Source organism: Nicotiana tomentosiformis, chromosome 4, assembly GCF_000390325.3.
Source record: "Nicotiana tomentosiformis chromosome 4, ASM39032v3, whole genome shotgun sequence".
Taxonomy (NCBI): Eukaryota; Viridiplantae; Streptophyta; class Magnoliopsida; order Solanales; family Solanaceae; genus Nicotiana; species Nicotiana tomentosiformis.
Genome location: NC_090815.1, coordinates 117,380,391 through 117,387,402, shown reverse-complemented (window position 1 = coordinate 117,387,402; position 7,012 = coordinate 117,380,391).

The window sequence follows — 7,012 nt, the reverse complement described above, 5'->3', positions numbered from 1 at the left end:
GGGAAAAAGGTAAAAGAATGTGGAAACTGGGGGACAATATCTTTTGATTTTGTTTGAGATGTCTTTGTTGGGTACTTTTGTTCATTGCTTTTGGGTGTTTTGGCTGTCATAAGAGAATAGACTTTAATGTTTTCAACCCCTTAAAAGAAAAAGAAGAAAAGACAATGATAAGAAATGGATTGCAGGGGAGTTGGTTCCAGTTAATAACTTCTCTTTCTTTTATGGCCTTGGCCATTTTTTAAAGACATATAATTAGTTTATCATCCTTTTGACCTAATAAACATTAATGTTCAGTCCTTAGCTTTTATAACTCAAGAAAATGGTAGTGTGAACAACTTGTGCCACATTATTTCCTGGCCAATAATCTTTTGTAAATAAATAAAAACTACTTACAAGTGAGCTGTTCCATAAAATCATCTCAATTGGGGTGTAGTTAATGTCCACCATTGTTACTAAAGATTAAAACAAGGGATTGTCCAGTATCAAGTTTTGACGATTGATATTTTTACTTCTATTAATATTTTTTTTTTCTTCGAGGACATCCGATATAATTTTTTTTTTCAATTTCAAAGTTTAAATACTTTTTATTTTTAAATGTCAGCTATTCTTAATTTATTATAGCGATACTAAGACATCACTTTCTATGACAAAGAGATCGGCTAGCTATTCAATGTCATTTTCGTGTGCTTAATTAAAAGAGCCTTTCATTAACGAAATATAAAAATTATATTAGGGGGTTTTCAAATTATAATTCTTCATTCACTTCGTATTTTCTTGCCATGCAAAATGTTATGTTAGGTTCTCGTGTGTGAGTAAGGACTATTAACAAATAATATAAGAGAATGAATGTTACTATAGCTTTAATGTACGCTTCAAGGGGAAAAAAAAGTAGTTAGCCGAATTCTTGATAGAACATATATAGTTATGAGTACTAATATATGTATTTTAAGGAGTGTTTAATAGGGGTGTACATGGATCGGGTTGATTCGGTTTTTATCGAAAACAAACCAAACCAAACCAACTAAATCGGTTTGGATTGGTTTGTTTTTGTCGGGTTTTTCAGGTTTTTTATTACTTAAATATTATTTCAATCTTAATTTGTTAAATTTTTGATAAGTAAGTATATATTTAGTAAAAATTTAAAAAATTGACAAATATATTATCTATTAAAATATTCTTATGGGAGAATTTCTCAGTAACACATGATAGTTAGTATTTTTTTAGTCGCAAGGTTAACCAAATTTAGTAATTAAACATAAAAATCAATATGATACCTAAATAATAATACCGACTTCAAATTCAAAAAAGTTATAAGAATTTAATAGACCTTGACATATGAATATGAAAGAACAAAGAGATTGACGAATTTCAGTAATACTTGATAAGAAAATGATCATACAACCCACTATTTAAAGTTAATAAATATGAAGCACTTCATATTTTATTAAATATTATATCCCGTAAGAGAATCCCAAATATTTCTAGATTTTTTAAAGAAAATTCTATATAAAATTTTAAAAGTATATATAAAAATTATATATTTATATGTCGGTTTGATTGGATTTTTTCACTCAATACCAAACCAAATCAAACTAAACTTAGTCTGGTTTTTTAAACGATTTGGTTTGACTTTTCGATTCGGTGAGATCTTCCGGTTCGGTTTGTAAACCCTTACCCTTAACCCTAGTGTTTAATACCGACGGCGACAAGAAATTGTTTGGTGTTTAATAGTTTAATCTGCCGCAAGCTAGCTGTCGTAGGCATGGACATTAGCTTAACAAATGGACTTAAAATTTGGGTCGTACAATACAAAGTGAGAATCCTTTCAATTCATTTCGATTAACTAGGTTTAAGTGATATTTTAAGGTGAGAACATAAATGACAATTAAAACTCATAACAAAATTGCTAGTGGCGAAAAAGATGATTCCCTGAGGATGGTCCTTTTATTTTAATTTATTTTTATTCTCTGTGACAAAAAAAAACAAAAAAAAGCACTGATTCCATGCTGCAAGATAAATATTTTTTGTTAAATATTTTTAATTACAAAAATATAATTTGTACGAGTAACTTTTATATAATTCTCTATGTGTAAAGTATATATAGAGAATTAAAATATTATAACTCGAATTGACACAAATAATGGTAGGGCAATTCAGGATCCATATAAATCCCTTTGCAACTGATAATATGATATGTCTGTTAATCTCACTGACGCACTACTACAAGCCAATGAACATGTCAAATTTGTTACAGCTAGAATGTGTTTGTAAAAATTTGAAAGTGAAACTTTTCTATGATTCCATTTACCTTTTTACTTGACAGGTGTGTTATTGGGCTTTTAAAAAAAAAACCCAAATTATTGTATTCAGTTTAGTTCCTATCATTTTTAGAATAATAAAAGGTCCCATAAGTCAGAGAGACAGAGTATGAGACCGGCTTTTGAAAATGGTTCCTATTTTTACCTAATCTCTCTACTTATAGTCTCACTTAAACTTGTAGCTGAAAATATCGTTATATTTTTTTCCGTGAAAAATAATAAGTTGACAAATGTAATAGTTGATGTCACTAGGTAGTATTTTTCAAACTCGACAAAGTAGCAGATGTAGCTTTCTAACATATTTCCCTCAATCTCTGTCGTCTTCAACTCAAATTTTTGGATTAAATTGAACTTAACATAAGAAAACAAAACTAAAAAACAAAAAAAATGCTAAGATATTAATTAAGGGCACCTAAGGCTGTCATATCTTGGTCAATAAAGTGAGTAATAATCATGAAAGGCTAGGATTCAAATTCCAATAGAGACCAAAAAAAACTCTAAGCAATTTCTTCTTTTGGTGGCAAGGTAACAAATACTCGACGTCGATGAACCGGTCAAAATACACACAAGCTAACCTTAAAACTATTATTATTATTATTATTATTATTATTATTATTATTTTAAATTAATACAGTCAACATCCCATAGAAAATTTTAATATACTTTTTTTGGTTTCTAAAATAATTCAGGATGAAAAAATGATTTCTCTACCTGGAGGGAAAAACCCAGGGATGCAAATTATTTATGTAAAGGGCCCATATTCTGCAAAGAATATGATCTGATTGGAACTGGACTTTTGGAAGATAGAGGCATTATATGGATTCATTATCTACCATTTTTGCCAGAAATACACATTCTAGGCGTGACTCGAATTATTGTGAAGGACCCCTCTAAAAAATTCTACCATATTTTTCTTTTTTATTTCTTTGAGGTATCCTATTTTTGTGGTTTACTAGGATGTAATATAATATGACATAAATAGCACGATGTAGGATAGTGTAACGACACAGTCTACTAGTAATATTGTTCGATTTGAGCCTAAGCCCGCACGACTTAAAAAATACATTATTAGAGTCTAAAGATTACTTACTTTATATACTCAACATATATCCTGTGTTTTTTTGATGTGAAATTTACTTGGGTGTCACAATAAAAAAGGAAGGTCGTTATGGACGCATTACTGTCTTCAACTTGAACTATATATGTGGCTTGAATATGCCAATAAAGATTGTTATCTATTCATGTTATGTTAATTCAATGGTTTAAATTGACCTGTTATATGATATCCATTTTATAGAGGAATTTCCTCTATTTTTTCGTTATCTTTTTTTTCCCCCTTAATCTTTTCAGTTTTTACCTATTTATGAATTTTCTTTTAGGCAGACAAAAAGACCAGGCTCACGAGTTGAGAATCCAATGGGCTTTTCTGCAGGCTTTGAGTCTCTATCTGTGATAAATGCCAAACAAAACATTCAAACCTTTGCCCATGTAAAGACAGCCCTGCATCTAGTTTTGTATTTTTATATGATCTGTGGTGAGTCTTATTAGGACATATCTAGTGAGTCTTTGCTCCATTATTTGTAGCACTGATTTCATGACCCGGGTCTGTACACGTGGTCCACTCTTTTATAGTCCGATATACTTGGATCTTCTATGGGCCCTGAGAGACAAAATAAAAATAAAAATAATATTATATAGATATATTGGGTAAAATACGTTATGCTACGTGGCCGCCAAAGAAGGGGACACGTGGAATCAAAACCGGGAGGGTGGAAAACCTGGCACATCTACCTCGTGTGTCACCAAGAAAGGCAAGTCCGTAAAAGCATTGAGCAGGCTGCGCCCGGTAACATTCAATAAAAAATATTCTACAGCATTAAAGAGTTTCGACTCATTAAAGAAATCTGAACATTTATGTCTATCGTTATTTTTATAACAAATATTCTACTAGGTTATTCGCCTAGTAGCTGTTATATATAATAAACCCCAAATTGGGTAAAATTTACAAGATGTTCAAGTGACCTACAATCAAATAATACTACTAATAAATCCACTGGCTTTCATTACTAAATACAATATAGTAATAGCGTAATGAAAATTAATAGTGAAGAAGCTATAAATTTGAAATGTCCAATTGTTGTTGACGACCCTGAATTTTCACACCAGTTACGAACAATTTGTTGTAGCACCTACAAAGCTCTCACCATGCGCCATTTGTTGCAATCCAATGGAGTAGGTATGTTTACATCCAGCAATTGTAACGCGAATCAGCTTGGACATTATGAACATGGGGCTGAAGTTTTCAGCAACATTGGTGTTACATATCATTTCCAGAAGGTCGATGATGAAATGGAATTCAGTTTCCATGTTCTTGTTGTTTGGTGTCTCGAGCAACAGTCCTTTGTTCACTGCCATTTATGTTTATCGTTAGGTTTCTATTATCATACTTTAATAATTGTCATTAGTGGTGGGCCCGACCATTACACCCACTAAGCTATAAATAATAGGCTCAACTATCATTGTAAGAGGGGATTTTGCTGGGTATCAAAGAGGGCATTTTCTAATACAGATCTCGATACTTTTGCTCTCTCTAATTTGTTGTTCTTATCATCATCGTACCGTAAAACCCTGTTCCCGGGCTGTCCAAATCTATCGTTTTATCGGAATTTGAGCTAAGCATATTGGACGAAAACCGATTAATCCATTATCTTTTGGAATCAAATTGATTCATCTGTCTAGAAACCATGAACAAATCTAACTGTACCGTTTTCTGGGCGAACAGTTTAGCGCACAGTGGGGTCTAGACAGTCATGTGGTTAAGTTGATCCTTACCCCCTTCACTCACAAGCTTTGATCGTTCGTCTTAGCAAAATAACAAAGAATGGAAATCAATACCATTAACAACACTCACAATTCTGAGGTTCAAGAGGAACACCCCCACTTTGAGGACTCAATCAGTGACACTCGCAATGAGAGGGAAGATGCCACGCCAGTGTACGACGGGCAGTATCCCAGGCGAGTACGTGAAATGACTCCAGAAGATGCTGACCAGGGGCACGAAGCAGACGCGGTGAGGGTCCTGCAAGAGCAACATGCAATCATCTTAGGCCACTTCACGCGGTAGTATCATGTTATGACAGAGCTAAAACATGCGCTTCAAATAAAGAAAATAAGTGATATCCAGTTCCTCCCGTTATTCCTACAAATCAAACAACGCAGAGAGTCGACAACGACACTCATAGGGGCGAAGTTGGTTTCGACGGGGCTGAGAGGAGCAGATCTGGACTCAACAGCGATAACGATCCGTTCAAAGAGGAACTCTTACGGTTCATGAAGGAAGTAAACGCCCGCATAGACCAGATCCCGGGAGCACCCCTGGTATTCAAAGGTCCGAGCTCGAAGAAGTACATCCAATTACTGTATAAACCGAGTGCGACCCCAGAATTAATCCCAAAGCGATACAGAATGCCTGAAGTGCCAAAATACGATGGGACCTCAGATCCACAGGAACACACCACCTACACAACGAAGGTAAAAGGAAATGATCTGACTCCTCACGAAATTGAGTCTGTGTTATTGAAGAAATTTGGTGAGACTCTCACGAGGGGGGCCTTGACATGGTACTCATTATTGCCCGAGCATTCCATAGATTCATTCAAAATGCTCGTAAATTCGTTCATCAAGGCCCATGCCCGCGCCAGAAAGGTACAAGCCCGAAAAGCCGATATATTCAGGATCACACAGGGAGAATCCGATCTATTACTAAGGTTCATTAGCCGCTTCCTGAAGGAAAGGATGTTGTTACCGACCGTCCCGGACGAATGGGCAGCTGAAGCATTCACTAAGGGTTTGAACCCGAGGACTTTAGATGCTTCCTGGAAGTTGAAGGAAAGTCTGCTCGAGTATCAAGCAACAACTTGGGCGGATGTCCACAACCGGTACGAGTCAAAGATAAGGATCGAAGACGATCAGGTTGACTTCCCGTCATCAGCAAAGAGACAAGAGAAGAACAAAGAAAAAATAAAGGACGAAGTCGACTCACATAGACAAGTTTCAAGGGGCCGGTTTCTGCCCTACGATCGGATGAAAGGTCGTGACAGGAGCTTCCTGACATCGGATAGGTTCACCGTTGACGGGAGGATCGATCGTGGGCGAAAGCGAAACAACAGATCGCTGCAGGGTAGAGAAATCTCGGGACCACGAGGTTTTTTTTATCCAAAGTTATCAGAGTATAATTTCAATGTCAGCGTGGTGGAGTTAGTGTTGGCCATGAGAGATATCAAAGAGGCACGATTCTCGAGACCTATGAGGTTTGATCCTTGCCAGAGGGACCCAAATCTATAGTGTGAATACCACGACACTAATGGCCATCGGACTGGGGACTACCGGCACCTTTAGGAAGAAGTGGCAACGCTGTTGAAAAATGGTCACCTCAGAGAACTATTGAATAACCGAGCCAAAAATAATTATGGCCGGGACAGGGGCGACGCGCAAACCTCAAAGGCAGGAGAAGAACCTCCACGTCAAACGATCAACATGATCTTCGGAGGGGACGACATTAATGTGGTCACTTTCCCGGCCGCAAAGAATAATAAAGTATCGACAACCTATAGTAAGAGATCCCGGGAGGACGATATCACGTTCACAAATGAAGACGCAGATGGATTACTACTACCGCACAATGACGCACTGGT